We start from the raw sequence: 17,243 nt of genomic DNA, 5'->3' as shown, positions 1-17,243 counted from the left end.
TTCTTCCTAGTATTTCTATAGCAGCTAGTGAGAAGGGTTCAAAACAGAATCATCCCTGAGTCTAAAAACAACGGAGAGCTGGGCGGTGGTGGCTCAGGCTTTTAATCCCAGCACTTGGGAGGCAGAGGCATGTAAATTTCTGTGAGTTCGAGACCTGGTCTAAAGAGCTAGTTCCAGGACAGCCTCCAAAGCCACAGAGAAACCCTGTCTCAAAAAACAAAAACAAACAAAAAACAAAAACAAAAGACAATGGAGAAGCAAGATGCAGATGTAGCCAGGCAAGCCAGGAAAAACACAAGCCAATAGCCAACCTTGACAGATTCTAAATAAATAAGAGGTGACTGCTTCCAGGGCTCCAGGTTGGGGCCCATGAAGCATTCAGGCTGGAAGATTTTAAGAGGCACTCAAAAGATGGAGGGTTTAGAGAGGCAGAGGCACAAAAGAAACATACTAGGCTCGGACTGTAAAATCGGCGGGGCTACAGAGGGAAAGCAGAGTGGTTGGCTTGGGGGAGATGAGAAAGAACATTTGCTTGGTGCCTTTGTGTTTTATTTGTTTGTTTTCTCTGTGTAGCTTTGGAGCCTGTCCTGGAACTCACTCTGTAGACCAGGCTGGCCTTGGACTCACAGAGATCTGCCTGCCTCTGCCTCCCTGGTGCTAGGATTAAAGGAGTGAGCCACCATGCCTGGCCATTTTGTGTATTGTGGCTGGTGCTAGGGGACTTGAACATGCGTTTATTTAAATCAAGTACATTTTAGTTTTAGTTTACTTATAAGAAAAACAGACATTTCACTGCACAGGTCAATGAGCTTTGATAAAGGTATGTGTCTTTGATGAATGTAAATATCCCCATCACCACAATCACTGCATACATTTATGCTGTCCCCAAGAACACCCTCGGTATTCTGTCTGTGGTTGGCTCCTTCATCCATCCAACCAACCATTAAGCTAATTTCTATCACTAAAGATTAGGTTTGCTTTTTCTTGATTTCACATACACAGGCTCAGCCTGTCCTTCCAGGCATCGGTAGCTGCTCCTTTGTATCACTGAGCAGTGTCTCATGGTCAGGTCACAGGTCACTCGCCTACCGAAGAGTGTCTGAATTGCTGCTTCCATCTTGAGCTGACGGTGGAGAGAGTCTCATGCACGTCTGTGTACACGTTGCCATGCAATCATGCTTCCATGTCTCCTGGATGAATACACAGAAGCGGAGTGTAGGCTAACTTTTGTAATAACTGAATTGTTTTCCAAAGTAGATTTATCACGCTGCATTTCTAACAGCAATAGTTCAAATTGCCCCACCTATGCATCGACACTTGGTGCCAGCTTTTTAAATGTTAGCAAGTCTAGCATTCGGTAACACCTCACTGTGTCTTGCATTTTCCTGGTGGTTGCTGGTGTTTCAGATCACCCCATGCATATTTGCCATTTACATATCTTTCATGAAGTGCCTGGATTAAGTTAACATAGTTTGTCCTTTCTGTGTGTGCTGGGGACACCTTGCTTTTTCATTCCTCAGCTGTGTCATTTTAAGAGCAGAAAGAAAGTTGATATATTTTTTAAATGAAATCCAATGTTTTATTTAAAGTTGTAAAGATTTTCTCCTGTATTTTAGTCGAGCTGTTTTGAAGTTCTAGCATTTGTATTCAGGTCTATGAATATTTCCAGTCTCCCAAAACTGGAGTTACTGGTGTTGTAAGCTGGCAGCATGGGTGCTGGGAACAGAACTTGGGTCCTCTGCAGGAGCAGTGTGAGCCCTTCAGCCTCTTTCCAGACCTTTGTATTGCCACACTTTAAAGATGTCCTCTTTCTTTCTTTTTTAAATTCCTGTTTTCAAGGTGTTTGGTTATATTGTATTCAGTAACAGGCACTTGGAACCATCGAATTTCTGAGGTGGTTCACATTTTTGGTTGTTATCTCATTTCTCTTATCTGTCAGAAACTTTAATTTTGTAGGTATTACACACTTTGGTATTGTTCCAGAGTGTAAATGGAGTTCTTAATTGGCCTAGATGATAAGTAGCCGGAGTCAGATACAGAGGGAAATGCTGAGAGACCAGAGAGAAGGAGCAAGCCACGGCACACCTTACCTCCTTCGAGTCTCAGGAGGCAAGAGAACGATTTTCCTGTTTCTCCCTGCTTACATCCTGTTTCTACCTAACTACCTCACTTCCTGTCTGTCTGTGTACAGACCTCCAGGCTTCTATGGTTAGCTACTGGCAAACTCCGTTCTCTGACCTTCAACAGGCTTTATTTACACAAGCAAAAATGTCACCACCCCTGAGGGCACAATGACTCTGTTAGATCCCCCGACCTGCACCCTGGAGATTGGGTCTCAGTATACAGCCTTGGCTTTCCTGGAGCTTGTTATACAGACAAGGCTGCCCTCTAACTCACTGAGAGCCTGGTGCTCCTGAATGCTGAAACTAAAGGCCTGCACCGCCATGTCCGGCTCCATCACCTCTTCTGTCCTTCAGACTGAATACTTTCAGTTGTCGTACCTTCAAATGAAGTCTTTCCACATTCACATCACTGCCAGCTATCCACAGTGCCCGGATGATTTTCACCCCTTCCTTTCCCCATTTAGTGAAGTTCCTTTGGTTCTTTTTTTTATAACTTCTTTTTCCTTCTCATCTTCATCGTGTCCACAATTTTATCCAACTACTTGAATTTATTTATAATAACTATTTTTGAAGCTCTGTATGCTGATTTTATTTGTGGCTGTTTATTATTTATTATTACTGGCTGACTTTTCTCCTTGTTGTCACTCACAGTTTCTGTGTCCTTATAAGTCTAGCTATTGTATTGGGCGCTGGGCATTGTAGGATTTCTTTTATGCCATGCTTTAGTATTTATTTACTTTAATTTTTAAAATTTATTTTTATTTTATGTACATTGGTGTTTTGCCATGGGTGTCGGGTCCTTCCAGAGCTGGAATTACAGACAGTTGTGAGCTGCCATGTGGGTGCTGGGAATTGAACCTGGGTCCTCTGGGAGAGCAGTAGGTACTCTTAACCACTGAGCCATCTCTCCAGCCCCCTCTTTCTTTATTTTGAGACAGTGTCCTGATTGCCTTGGAAGTTGCTATGCAGACCAGGCTGGCCTCATAACTCATAGAGACTCACCTGCTTTTCTTTTTTCTCTTGAGTGCTAATATGACACAGGCCACTACCACCAAGCCTATGCTGTAACGTGTAGTCCCCCCCCCCGCCAGCCGCTTGGGCTCTGCCACAGTTGCAGTCCCCAAATAACACACAGAAGGCTATATTAATTATGAAGCTGTTGGCCATTTGCTTCTTTCTTACTGGCTAACCCATAATTGTTAATCTAAGTATTTCTCTTACCAGAGAAAAGGGTCCGGACATGTTACTTCTCTGGAAGGCTACATTGTCTCTGCCGTGTCTCTCTTTCCCAGAATCCTCCTCAACTCCCAGTCCCACCTATCTTGCTTCCCTATTGGCCAACAGTGCTTTATTGACAGATACACAGGACTTCCCTATCACTATGCCATGGTTCTGTTGTGTTCCTTGAAAGCGTCTTCATTCTATTGTATCAGCTGGAAGTCAAATGTCTTAGTCCTTGGTGACCACGAGGAACCGTTCAGCTTATATCTCCCTGATAATTCTTCCCTATTCTCATGAGATTTTACCATATTCATGTTCTGTTTCCTGTTCAAAAGCAAACTCAGGCAGAATGTGTAGGAAGATCATGGAAGCTTTCCCAGTAGCTCTCTCTCCTCTCTCTCTCTCTCTCCTCGCTAGTAGTTTGTCATATGGACTCAGTTGCTTCAGATTGCCTAACTTCAGATTTGTGTCTCTTCAGCTTGGAGGACCACTGTGCTGTTTGTAATTCTAGCTTCTTATAACACAGTCTCAAAACTTGCCTCAAAGTAGAACATTTGAGGTAACTACAGGACTTAACCTTATAGTTTGGATTTTAATTACCCAAAGTAGCCATGTGGTTAAAAACATTGGTCCCAGGTCTGGAGAGACGGCTCAGTGGTTAGGAGCACTGACTGTGCTTCTGGAAGACCCGAGTGTAATTCGCTGAGCTAGCACAATGCCTCAAGGAAGATATTAATTCAGTCACAAGGGCAAAGCCTCTGTCACATAATTATTTCCTAAAGGCCCCACTTCCCAGCATCTTCCTATTGCGGTAACATTTCAACATGGATTTGGGCAGGGACGGTCCACACCCAAACCGCAGTATTACTGTTTGCTCAATCAGGGTTCCTCATGACATACACCCTGCTCAGAGCTCTGCACACCTCTGTGGAATCTTTCATCTTCTCTCCAGCTAGAGAGAAGGAAAAGAAGAGGGGAAATGGAAGGGAGAACAAGACAGAAGAGCCTAGGACAAGCCTGGCGGTGGTGGCGCACGCCTTTAATCCCAGCACTCGGGAGGCAGAGGCAGGCAGATCTCTGTGAGTTCGAGGCTGGGCTGGACCGACAGCCTCCAAAACAATACAGAGAAACCCTGTCTCATAAAACCAAAAAAAAAAAAAAAAGAGTCTAGGACAAAACCCCATGACCTATTTGCTCCAACTAGGCTCTACCTCCTAGAGCATCCGCAAAACAAAAGGTTTAGTTTGTTAATTTTGTACACATTGGTGTTTTTGCTGTCATATATGTCTGTATGAGGGTGTCAAATCCCCTGGAACTGGAGTCACTAATTGAGAGAACGCCTTACAGCAGCCGGGTCCTATGGAGGCATTCTCTTAGCTGAGGCTCCCTCCTCTCTGATGACTCTGGCTTGTGTCAGGCTGACACAAGACCAGCCAGTTACACACAGGAATGCATTAGTCGAGAGTGGGCTGTCCCAAAGTGAGCCTGACATCTCCTGTCTCCATTTCGTACACACGCTGTCTCTTCTGTGTGTGCTAACCCCACTCACGCACACGTCCCTGCTGTCTGGTGGCATCTGCCTGTCAGGGTAGCCACAGGGGCTTGCTAGAGGAGGCTGCCCAGTCTTGAACATTTCTGCCTCTAGAACTGCTCTTCTCCATAAACTATCCAGCCGCAGGATGATGACAACTGCAACTATCAAGGGATGCATTGTTTTATATAAGAATTTACGTACTCTGGAAACAGCCCCCTCTTCCTAGATGCACTTTCCAGCGTGCGTAATCAGATTCTCACCTAGCATGGCTCCTAGAGGTAAGTTGTTTCCAGTTGGGTTGTGACTCCTGAAACGCGAATCTAATTAACCTTAATGAGAAATAGGGAGTCAAATATTGGGGGAACCGGGAAGATCGGAGAACTGGGAGCAGCTGCCAGGGAATGGAGACAGGTAGGAAGCAACTGGTGGATGCTCTAGTCCCTCCATTTCCCTCCCCGGTGAAGCAGAGGTGATTGGTCAGCGGAGACTAAACCAGGGCAGGTACCTAAAGAGGCACAAAGAAAAGACGAAAAGGGTTTCACTCCACGGCTGGAACCTGGCTTCCCTGCTCCAGAAATGCTTCCAAATGCCCACCCTTGGGACCTGTGACACATTCCAGTTTGTGTTTTTAAAAATCTTCATTTTACATGTTAGTTCATTATGAGGGTACATGCTCAACACCCACACTTCTGCATCCCCAGACTCAATCAACCACGATGGAACATAAGGGGGTGAATACCATATCTGTCCCAAACAGACTTCTTTCTCTCATTATTTCTCTAAACAATCTAACAATAGCTTACATAGCCTTGATATTTCTTAAAGTACTTAGGAACGGTAAAGACTACTTAAAGTATATGGGGAGGATGTGTGGGGTTTTCTGTAAACATGCCATGCTGGGTAAGAGATGAACATCTGTGGATTTTATTCAACAGTGCAACCATTTCCCTGTGGATCCCAAAGGATGACTGGGTTTAGCAGCCATGAAATCTGTATCTGGTCTTCCTTACGACAAAAGTTCACATGAGCTGAGGTGCAACCAATACCATGGATGTATGAAAAGCCATTTGGAAATCTGCTGTTTTACGTTTATTAAAACTATCATGAAAGAGGTTTTGAATGGAAGTACCCTCCATGGGTGGATAATACTTCTCCCAAAAGTCATAGATTTTAAAATGAAAATCCCATTGCCGGTTGTGGGACACTCCCCTATGACCACTGGTCAGGGAGGTTCCAAACCCCTCCATACAGTCTATTACCACCGTTCTTGGTTGCCTCCCACAACTTTTGTTTCAAGACAGAGTTTTTCTGTGTAGCCATGGCTGTCCTGGAATTCAGTTTGTAGACCAGGTTGGCCTCAAATTCAGAGCTCCACCTTCCTCTGCCTCCTGACTGCTGGGATTAAAAGAGTGTAGCACCACTTCTGGCTTTGCCTACTAGAGTTTCATGGTAAGACCTATTGCTAAAGTCACTGCCCATTTTGGTCACAGGGCATGAAGATCTCAAGCTGGAACTGATCTAGATGCCTCCTCCCTCCTGGCTGGCTTTCACGGTGCCAGGAGATGTCATCAGTGTCTTACACAGCCAGGATTCCTGTGACCTATAATAACAATGCCAGGCAAGACACACCCTCTGGTGCAACAGTGGCATGCCCATTATGGGACTAACAAACTGCTTTCTGATTGAATGCGACACAGAAGTGAAGGCATGTCTGGCTGTGTAAACCTGTTCAAGAGCCCTTGGCTGAGGACGTCTAATAGGCCCCTGACGGGGGATGTCCTTCTGTGTATACGTTTCTCTTATTGGTTGATCAATAAAACACTGTTTGGCCAATAGAGGCAGGAAGATAGAAAGGACTAGGAAATGAGAAGAATTCTGGGGAAGGTAGGCAGAGAGAGACTGCAAAGAGACCATAAAGGATGCCATGTAGCTGCCAGAGGAGAAACAGGTCCAAGCATTCTCTGGTAAGCCAAGACCACACGGAAATACATAGAAATGGGTTAATAATTAAGAGAAATCTAGCCAGTAAGAAGCCCTAGCCATCACCCAACAGTTTAATAATTAATATAGTGTCTCTGTGTGTTCATTTGAGGGTGAAGAAGAGGGACCTGGCGGAACAAGAAAACATCAGCAACAACCCCAGTATGCAACATACTATTATTGCTTTGCAAAGTGGTCATGTTGCCAAACTGCCTTCTAAATACTCATCCTTACATATCCATACATTAGTTCTGCATTCATCCCTTCATCAGGGAAGCTTTTTACTGTAGTAGGCAATGGTTAATGCAGAAACCCATAGCTGACTACAGTGCCTACACTAAATGATGGTGGTATGGTTCAGTCCTCAATGGGACATCCATACCATCCTTTTCAGAGCTCAGAGAACATGGAGGAAGAGGGGGAAAGAAGAATGTAAGAGCCAAAGGATGGAGAGATGTGCAACCAAAAGGTGTCTGTGGACATGGCATAAGGATTGCACTCATGAACTTAGGGCAGCAGTGGCTATCTGGACAAGACCTGCATAAGATTGGGTCCACCAACAGTTCACCATAGATGGAGGAATGACCACAAGGCCCACCTATCCCTAAGGGAGTAGTGGCAGTTAATGACATCCTTTTCTTAAGTGGTGGGGCCATTGATAAGTTTCATATACTTCAGTAAATGACCTCCTATTCACAGCACTGCTAGAAACCAATCATAAACTCCAGGAGAGTCACCCACAAACAGAGCATGTGAATATGGAGGGGGCGGGGCTTATGGGACGGTTTCAGTGGCAGAGAGGAAGAGGGGGATGGGGTGAAAATGACTAAAATTATTTACATACATGTATGAAACTGTCAAAGAACAAAAGGGGGAGGGAGAGATGGGGGAAAGAAAGGGGGTGGTGATGTCAGCATGTGAGATTGAATTTCCACGTAAAATGAAAAAGCTTAAAAGGAATTTTAGAAACAAAAGAACAGAGAGAAGCACAACTTTTTGGTAGCAGCAATTTTCTCAGGTGGGCTCTGTTTTGCTAGCGACAAGCAGAGATTCACGAAGCTTGCTTAAGGGAGTCTTCCTGACTCAGCACAAATAAAAAAAAAAAACCAGCAAGGTTCTTTTAAGAGGCTCTGCTAACAATTGAAAGATGTGTACGTACAGCTGAAAGTGGCAGAGACCACATCTCCAAGCTGGCAGCTTTTGCTGGATGTCAGCATAGACTGAGACAGTGAGCTGGAGTCAAACTTATGCCCGCCATCTTGGAAAAACTGCAGTTTAAACAGCTGCAGTTTTAACAAATAAGACACATGGCCAGAAAAAAACATAAAGATTTACAGTAAAGTCAGACTTGGATTTGCTGCAGAGGCAGAGGCAGGCAGATTTCCAGAGAAACCCTGTCTCAGATAAATAAATAAATGTAAAAGAAATAGAGTAATATTAGATAAATAAATAAGCTACGTAAAGATGGAAAATACACAGAGAGTCTGGATACTGTATGCTACTGTGTTTTTCAGTTTTTTGATTGCTAAAGGAACAACTGCTAAATTACACTTGATTATAAATGCTGCTAAATTAATTCAACCTATATCTTTTAAAAATGCCTTGACTTCAAAATTTAAGTATAAGGATATGTTACTTTGGAAACGATATTTTATTTGTGTTTCCACAGAAAATGGAAAGCTGTGGATTCCTTCCAGACTATTGTGGTTTGATGAACCAAGACCCCCAGAAGCAGTGGGCCAGGTGTTCCAACAATTAAGACAGCTGAGATGGTGCAGCCTTACAGACCATGAAAATAAGGACTTCTACAGGTTTCTGAGTTTTGTCATGATCCCCATGGTATAAACAGCGCCCCCATCCAGCAGGAAGCAGTTTAGAATGAGCGACGTCCAAATTCCCATATTGTTTATAAATCTTTGTTTTCATTTAAATGGGGTTGCTTATAATTAGTTGATGATCACAACCAATTTATTTTTAATGGTAAAAGAGATTTATAGTATGGAAATGAATACTTGGTATGGGTATAGTTTTTCATTTATTGATAGAATTTCAAGGTCAATTTTGTGATATGTATATTTCTCTTCTTGATTAATAGTGTGCTTATATTGATCTTTTAAAACTTAATGCATAATTAAATACAGACTATAGATAGTTACTTATAATAGTCAGAACTTATAGTTAGGTAAGTTAGGTTTTCTAGATATACAGAAATATATTTGAGATAAAAAGACAGTCTTCAAACCTTTCAAAGACCTTCAGAAAATGGCATTTAAAATGGTTAGGGGTTTTCTTGACAATGAGAAATGTCTGCTCCTGGCACATCAATTACGTCTGAGAGGAAGATGGGCATCGAAGAAACTCGTTATGGAGTTTGCATTCAACATGGCAAGATTAGCCATTTGGGCAAGAAACTGCTCTTGCCTAGACTGCTTGACTGTTGCTGTATAAACTGGACATGCAGGACCCACAGGAAAGTGACTGCTGAACTCATCCTTCATGGTTCCTGATTCATGGAAGAGTCTACAAGATTTTCTTCAGGACACAGAAAAATAACTGACAGACTGCCAATGCAGATGGACAGTTTGAAATTTCCTGCTTTGCTGAGAAGTCTTCCAGATACACTGTGGCCTATGGGCTGAAGATGGATGCCCCAACATTACAGAGGAACTTCGGGTGACTGTTCAGGTAGCAAGATGTCTCTGTCAATTCTAGTGTTTATATATTATCCTTCTGTGGCCTTTGATGGAGTTGAAGACAGATAGTTATCATTATAGTTTTCCTTAGTTATGATAAAAGATAAGTTACATATAACACTTTAGACTCACAAGGATAGGATAGATGATGCTTTCTTTAAATTACTAAATGTTAATGGACAAAATATTGTAACTGTGTTCTTACTTAATAACTGTTCTGTTATATATAACTTGACTATATTAAAGTTAAAACCTTTCTTTTTATTTAGGCAGAAAAGACAAGATGATGGGAGATGTCATTCTGAAGTCTGTCTCTTTTTGGTTGTTGAATAAAACACTGTTGGCCAATAGGGAAGCAAGATAGGTGGGACTAGGAGTCGAGGAGGATTCTGGGAAGGAGAAACACAGGGAATCACAATGTAGCCGCCATAGGGGTAAGAAGTCCGGATCCTTTCTCCAGTAAGAGAAATATTTAGATTAACAATTATGTAGTAAATACTTACGTCCCGAGATAGCCAGTAAGAAACCAAGCAAATGGCCAACAGCTTCATATTTAATATAGCCTCCTGTGTGTTCATTTGGGACTGATGCAACTCTGGAACCAGGCTGGTAGGAAGGCTTCTCACTACAGGGAGGGTGTTTAGATTCTCTGGGTACACAGAGGTTTCCTACAGGCAAGAAGTGAGCTGCGTGGATGCAATGTGACCAGCTCCCAAAGGTCCTGCTGTAGTGACTTCTCTGCCATGAGGGACTGTAACCTGAACTGGAAGCCAGAATAAATCCTTCCCCCTTAAACTGCCTTTATCAGGGTATTTCACTATGGCTACAAGGAAAAGGAAGTAAGACCAATGCATTTCCCTCTCAGTGAGAGCCCTGGGGTCACCTTTGAGATTCTGAGACTCCCATCTGTAAGAGCCAGGTAAACTGGAGAGGATGGAGCTAACTCCATTCTCAGAAAAAGCCACCTTGAGAAATTCCTTGCTTGGTACAAGACTGATTCAGCTTCAGCCAAGGAACCATAAACAGTTCCACGGAGCACCCAAACTGTGCCCACCCTGGACAGAGTGACCCCATCCGGGTGGTCAGGCAATAACTAATTTTGGTAAATAGCATCTTCTTGCCACAACTGTCCCTGTGGGCAACTGTTACTAACAATTTTGAAATTCCCCTAACCCCTATGTCAGTGAATCCAAAGGTCACCTACTCTTACCCAATCCTGGACAGCCAAAGCATGTACTACCCTGCTTGCATTTTTTTCCTTTATAAGCCACTGCAATTGAGGCCAGGACCCTTTTCCTGCAGCTGCTGTGCCAGCTTGCTGGACGGGGTCCCTGCCGAGGCTTGTAGCTTAACATTAAACCTTGTGCGTTTGCATCAGCGAGTTGGCTCCTTGGTGGCCTTTTTTGGGGTCTCACCAACTTAGCATAACAATCCAAGAGACATGCTCCATCCTGCCAGGGGCTAGGCAGCAGGCATGGGCCTCGAAAAGGTTGGGAGTTTGACGAGTTGCTGCTTCCAGTGCACGGCCAATCTTGCCAGGAAGGCGTGAAGCAGTTCCTTGGCGTGTGACTACTCCCAGGAAGCACCCGGAAAAAAGGCTGAGAGCCAGGCCATCAGAAGTGCTGGAGGGCATCTGAATTCTGCTAGACCCAAACCTGATAGAGATGAGGAGCAGGCCACCTCACCCATGGTCACAGAGTCACGAAGAGACCACACTTTATTACTGCTTTCGTCATAGGAACGCAAAGAGACATGTGATGTCCACAATCTCTGCCACATCTGGAGACCTTGGGAAGCAAAAACAAAACAAAACAAACAAACCCCACAAAATTCGTCACTACTCCAGCCTTTTAGAGATTTAGAGATTTGGGTAGACTGGTCCTGAGCCCAGTGCCACTTAGGGCCAGATACAGTGAACACGAAGACTCAGATGCCAGCCAGATTCCAAGGTTCCAGCCAAGTGTCGCCATCTCCAGGACCAGGAGGTGGGCATCTTTGGAGAGTGGACAAGAGGGTACATGCCTAGAAATGGGCTGCTGCCTCCGGGGGCAATTCAGACTACTCTTGAAACAGTGCTGCCTCCGGGGGCAACTCAAACTACTCTTGAAACAGTGCTGCCTCTGGGGGCAACTCAGACTACCCTTGGAATAGTGCTGCCTCCGGGGGCAACTCAGACTACTCTTGAAATAGTGCTGACTTGCCTGGCAAGGGGCCTGGCACCTTGAGGCTTCTGCCACAGGGTGAAGCCACACAGACAACCTGTGTTCCTAGGACAGTGTCACCTTCAGCCAGGTCACAGAACAGCACCAGCCCTTGCCTTGCTTCTGTTTTATTAGCACAAAGATGAAATCCCGAAAGTGTGTGGGCACTGACTTAAAAATGTGATGGCAGCCCTTGGAGAGCTTTCTGACTTGGAGAACGTATTTTACCAACCACTAAAGCCCAGTCTTCCTTAAAAGGGGAAGACTATGGAGATTCCAGGGCAAATATTTTACACACACACACACACACACACACACACACTCACGGACAGACAGACACAGAAACACACAGACTGACAGGCAGACACACACACAGACACATAGACAGGCAGACACACATGCACACACACAGACACACACACAGAGACACATAGACACACACAGACACATAGACAGACAGACAGACAGACAGACAGACACACACACACACACACACACACACACACACACACACACACACACACACAGAGGAATATTGGGCCAACACCAAGCCAATAGATGACATTTCCAACTCTACTCCTTGAAAGCCTTCCTTGACTAAGTTTTTTTCTTCTTTTCTTTTCTTTTTCTCCCAGTACCTCGGGTTGAACCCAATGCCTTGTGCCAGCCACATAGTGCTCTACTAACTGACAGAGATCCCAAGTTCTTCTCGTTCATTAAAAATAACCCACCTTACTCCTTTGTCTTTCTTTAGAGCAGGCAAGTATTTCTGTTGGATTCCAACTACAAACTTTTGTCCAGGACTTAGAGGATCTCACTTCAGACCATTTGTCCTTAGCTGGGCTACTTTGAGTCTATTTTGCCACATGTAATGTGTAAGGACTCAGGCATTATGCTGGCCTGCCCCTGTCACCTGGCAGAATGCACTCAGGCAGTGCTCTGGTCAGCCCAGGGTTCCATGACTACGTAGTCTACACGCAGGTGCAAAGGACCCTTTAAAAGACAGACCTTGCCCATTTCTGCAGTCTTTTCCTGCGGTTCCCCTGGGGCAGACAGGACTTTTCCAGTCTCCCTCTTCTCTACTGTCTTTTGTCTCTGTCTCTTTATCTCTTTTCTTACCTCTCCCTCAATAAAACTTTCAATATGAGTCATGTCTACAGGTCTCTGTTTCCCATCCACTCAGGCCATCACCCTGTTAGGGACTGTGATCCTTGTGGTCCCGGGCGGGCCGGGAACGGCTACTTGCCGTCCCAACCCATTATTCCTAACATAAGACAGGAATCAGGAGAGAGAGGAAGCTTGAATTTGAGCATCTTTTCTAACCCCACGCCCTCTGTATTTCCAGTCCATGTAAAAAGTCGCTGATGGGCCCTACCCTTGATAACAGCCAAGCATTCAGCACCAGGGGCACAACATGGGTGAAGGAAACGCCACCAACAGTCACACACTTCCCAGCACGGAGCTCAGAACACAGTTGGTCCCCAGAAAAGAGACAAAGTGTCCCGTTTTATCTCCAGGAGTCAGACTCAACCAAGGCCCGCTCTGAGCAGCTGGTCCCCACACGCCATGACAGGAAGGCTTCGGCATCTGCCTCTCTCCACTACAGGTCTTCCTCATCCCCAGAAATCAACCAGAGTGGCTGGGAAACAGGGCTTAGCGGCGCGCTGTCGAGGGCTCTGATTAACACGGCAGCTTTAGCGGTTTCTTTACTGGGTGCTGGGAAATGTGACTGCCGTGCGGTTTGTCTGGCGATCACTACTGTTGGAGAATGATGTGACCAGGAATAAATAAATAAAAAGCAAGCGAGAAAGGTTGGGGAGGGGACAGGGAAGCTACATTCAACGCCCGTCAAGCCCTTCTGCGTGCCAGGCACAGTGAGGATGGGGGTGAGCCCCAGGTTTGTCAGGCACTGTCCTTGCTCCTCAGGCATTCACTGTGAAGCGTCCGGTATGAAAACATGAATTGATTACAAGCCAAAAAAGGAAAGTTACAATGGAGATGTGTACGGAACCCTGAGATAGTCAAGGTAGGTGGGGAGGTGGCAGGGAAAGGGACCGGAAGTGGGAAAAGACAGCCGGAAGGGCACAGACGGTGGCGAGCATATGGCAGAGTGAGCAGTCCTGGAGGCGGATGGCAGAGGGCGCACGGGGCCGAGGGAATGGGCATGTGAGGCAGGTACAGTGGGATTCCAGAGTGGCTGGAGTATAGTGTCTGAGGGGAGCATGGCTAAGAAGAGATGGTTGGACCACTAGGCGGTGGTGGCATAGGTCTTTAATACCAGCACTTGGGAAGCAGGGGCAGGTGGATCTCTGTGAGGCCAGCTTGTTCCAGGACAGTCAAGGACTACACAGAGAAACCCTGTCTCAAAAAAAAAAAAAAAAAACCAACAACAACCCCCCCCACACACCTCTTTTAGAAACAAATATTTTTATTAGAAGAAAAGAGCTGTGTTTGGAATAAAAGCCAAAAAGCCAATAGACCAAAAACACAATTTCCAAATAGCCGACAGAAAGTGTACTACTGAATGGAGGAGAGAAATTCAGAAGTAACACACACACACACACACACACACACACACACACACACACACACACACACGAAAAAATACATGAACTACATAGTTAGCTGTGGAGAACCCCAGAGAAGATATCATGTCATAGTTGGTATCTTAGTCACCACGACCATAGCAACTCTTATAAAGGGGAGCATTTAATTGGGGCTGGCTTACAGTTTCAGAAGTTCAGTCCATTGTCATCATGGTGGGAATCATGGTGGCATGCAGGCAGACATGGTGCTGGAGAGTGCTACATCTGGATGCACAGGCAGCAAGAAAGGCGAGAGAGAGAGAGAGAGAGAGAGAGAGAGAGAGAGAGAGAGAGAGAGAGAGAGAGAGAGAGAGAGAGAGAGAGAGAGAGAGAGAGAGAGAGAGAGAGAGAGAGAGAGAGAGAGAGAGAGAGAGAGAGAGAGAGAGAGAGAGAGAGAGAGAGAGAGAGAGAGAGAGAGAGAGAGAGAGAAGAAGAAGAAGAAGAAGGGAAGGAAGGAGGGGGGCCACACTTGAGCGTTTGAAACCCCAAAGGCCACCTTAGGGACATACTTCCTCCAACAAGGCCACACCTCCTAATCCTTGTCACATAGCACCAGTCCCTAATGACAAAGCATCGTGAGCCTATGGGAGTCATTCCAGTTCAAACCACTACATTGGGAGAAATTTCTATTTAAACTACCCCAGTTGTATTCCCTAGAAGGACTGCTTATGCAGAACTTGGGATACAAAATATTGTTAGGGCTGGACACTAGTGAAAGGAAGAGGAAAAGAGAGAAGTAGGGATTTGGATCCCAACAAAATTCCAGGTTACTCTGGCCCTGCAGCCAACACCTGGGCGTCCTGGGTTCTGCCTCTGTTACAGCATGCTGTGCCCTGGCACAGACAAGGCAGCCCTTCGAGGGAAAGGGGAAAGTTGCAATGGAAGTGTGTAGAGAGTACTGAGAGAGCCCACCATGCATGGGGAAGAGTCAGAGAGAACAACGGAAGGGAAGTCAGGGCCTGGGAGGCAGATGGGCGGCGTGCACAGCAAGAGAGCTCTTGGCTGCCTTTGAAGGAGCTCACAGCTGGGTTGCCAACTGGGCTTCCTGGAGGCCAGGCAGGAAGCAAGCAAGCCGACTCTGGGAAGGGGATCTAGATGGTGCAGTCCACATTTGCCACAGACGACTGTGCCCCAGTGTTCTTGGTCATCTTTATTTTGACAACCTCTTTGGCCAGGGCTCTGTTTCCCTTGGCTCGGTTTCCCTTCTCCCTGTTAAATAAACAAAGGGCAGTTTGAAGGTGGGATGATGAGGAAGAAAAGGCCATTCAGGTCCTTTCCTTTTACCTCTCCAGCAGGCAACCGGCCCTCCGTGGCCCATGGAAACCACTGGTCCCTGTTGTAACCCTTCCTCGGTGCCTCTGTACGTCCTTCAAGTATTTTAAAGTCTCACCGCAGCAGGGGGAAATCTGAAGGACAAACCCCAAGTCCCTTCATGATTCCGTTTGCCCTCCCCATGCACACGTTTGGTTTCGTCTGAGGCCATGTTTAAACTTTGAAGAACTCTTTTGTTTCATGCAGTTGGACTCCGGCTGAAGGGTTAGGCACACGCTCTTTCTGTGTCCTCTGAGGTGTCTGGACAGTATTGGCATGGCACATACTCATGGCTTTTGGTACTGAATCAAATGCAATTTCTTCAAGGAGGAATGCTCCAAACACAATTAAACCACAACCATATATAAACACTTCTTGCTGCCGTGGTTTCCTCTTTGAAGGAAAGCAGGAGGCCATGAAGGGATCTGGGGGAGCCGCATATGGGAATTCAACTTCATTCATGTCTAAAGCAGGAGGGAGGGGCTTTGTTTCTAGCTTTTCAGTGAGGACTGAATGGGCTTCCAGAGTCACACTGAAAAGGTACAAGAACTTAATGAACTCAAGTTAGGATCTACGGCTCTCTAATTATTAACCCTCAGAGCCACCGAGTCTCTTAAGTCAATGCGAAGTGTTAGCAAGCCCTGCAATCTAATTTTAAGTTTGACAAGGTACAACAACAACAACAAAAAGTAATTCCTCCTCCCCCTTAGCATACTTCATATGATTGAAACTCACTGGAAGTGGCGAGTGCCTTAGACAGGTGATTCACCCAGTGGAGCTCGGGGATTCTGGGGGAGCCAAGAGCCTCTTGGGAGGCCTGGGAGGGTAAAGCCCTGTTATAACAACTCTGAGGCTTTTGTCCCCTTCATTCTCTCATGACCACAGAGTGGAGTTTTCCAGAGGCTATGAGGACGATGATGGCATCGCTGCCGAAAATGGAATGTGGGCTTTGTAGTCCATTGTGTTTCCAACCATTTTCCTTAAATACATTGTTATTTTTGAATTATTCATGTGTATGTGTGTGTTTGTGGGGGGGTATGTGATGAGGATGTTCTTCTGTATATATGTTTCTCTTATTGGTTGATGAATAAAACACTGGTTGACCAGTAGAGGCAGGAAGATAGGTGGGGCTAGGAGACGAGGAGAATGCTGGGTAGGGAGAGAGGAGAGAGAAGAGTGGCAAAGGGACCCCGTGTAGAGACTGGGGAGATAGGACACACCACGCTTTCTCTGGTAAGATAAGGCCATGTAGAAATACATGGATTAGTAGTTATGGGTTAATAATTAAGAGAGAGCTAGCCAGTAAGAAGCCCTAGCCATCGGCCAACACTTCTATAATTAATAAAGCATCCGTATATTTCTTTGAGGCAAATAGGCTGCGGGGCCAGGCTGAAAAGAAACCTCCATTCTTCAGGTATGGGCACTGTGTGTGCAGGTGCCTGTGGAAGCCAGAAGAGGGCACGGGATCCCTCGGAGCTAGAGTAAGAGGGTGGTGTGAGTCACCCCACATGGGTGCTCAGAATTAAACTCTGGAAGAGCAGTACAGACTCAATTAGTGAGCCATGTCTCCAGCCCCAAACCTACTGTTCTTTAAG

The 17,243-nt window shown here is 45.5% G+C and overlaps 1 long non-coding RNA gene across 1 annotated transcript; it reads right to left on the bottom strand.

Moving 5' to 3' along the window:
- Nucleotides 1-810: 810 nt before the first annotated feature.
- Nucleotides 811-3,403, bottom strand: LOC121136648. Its single transcript, XR_005873692.1, has 2 exons — nt 3,345-3,403; nt 811-1,190 (listed from the first exon to the last, which is right to left on the bottom strand). It is a non-coding gene; the product is annotated as an uncharacterized LOC121136648 (long non-coding RNA).
- Nucleotides 3,404-17,243: the final 13,840 nt, after the last annotated feature.

Source organism: Mesocricetus auratus, unplaced genomic scaffold (genome assembly GCF_017639785.1).
Source record: "Mesocricetus auratus isolate SY011 unplaced genomic scaffold, BCM_Maur_2.0 Super-Scaffold_100676, whole genome shotgun sequence".
Taxonomy (NCBI): Eukaryota; Metazoa; Chordata; class Mammalia; order Rodentia; family Cricetidae; genus Mesocricetus; species Mesocricetus auratus.
Note: the sequence above shows the minus strand (reverse complement) of the source record. Positions and strands in the feature narration are given on the sequence as shown.